Below are 776 nucleotides of genomic sequence, written 5' to 3'. Positions count from 1 at the left end.
AGTGCTAAACCTGTTAGCACGCCTCTTGCGAGTCATCTGAAGTTGAGCAAACAGATGTGTCCTACAACAAAAGAGGAGAAAGAGGGAATGGCTAAAGTTCCTTATTCTTCAGCAGTGGGGAGTTTGATGTATGCGATGGTGTGTACAAGACCTGATATTGCTCATGCAGTTGGTGTTGTTAGCAGATTCCTTGAAAATCCTGGAAAAAAACACTGGGAGGCAGTTAAGTGGATACTTAGGTATCTAAGAGGTACCACAAGAGATTGCTTGTGTTTTAAAGGTTCTGATCCAATCTTGAAGGGCTATACTGATGCTGATATGGCAGGTGACCTCGATAATAGAAAATCCACTACTGGATATTTGTTTACATTTTCAGGGGGAGCTATATCATGGCAGTCAAAGTTGCAGAAGTGTGTCGCACTCTCTACAACTGAGGCCGAATATATTGCAGCTACTGAAGCTGGTAAAGAGATGGTATGGCTGAAACGATTTCTTCAAGAACTTGGATTGCATCAGAAGGAGTATGTCGTCTATTGTGACAGTCAGAGTGCAATAGACTTGAGCAAGAACACCATGTACCATGCAAGGACGAAGCATATTGACGTGAGATATCACTGGATTCGTGAAAAGATAGAGGATGGATCTATGCAGGTCATGAAAATCCCTACTAGTGAAAACCCTTCAGATATGCTGACCAAGGCGGTATCAAGAGACAAGTTTGAGCTATGCAAAGAACTTGTCGGCATGTACTCAAGCTAGAAACCTAGAGATACCTC

Source organism: Solanum pennellii, chromosome 6 (assembly GCF_001406875.1).
Source record: "Solanum pennellii chromosome 6, SPENNV200".
NCBI classification, from domain to species: Eukaryota; Viridiplantae; Streptophyta; class Magnoliopsida; order Solanales; family Solanaceae; genus Solanum; species Solanum pennellii.
This window is presented reverse-complemented; position numbering follows the sequence as displayed.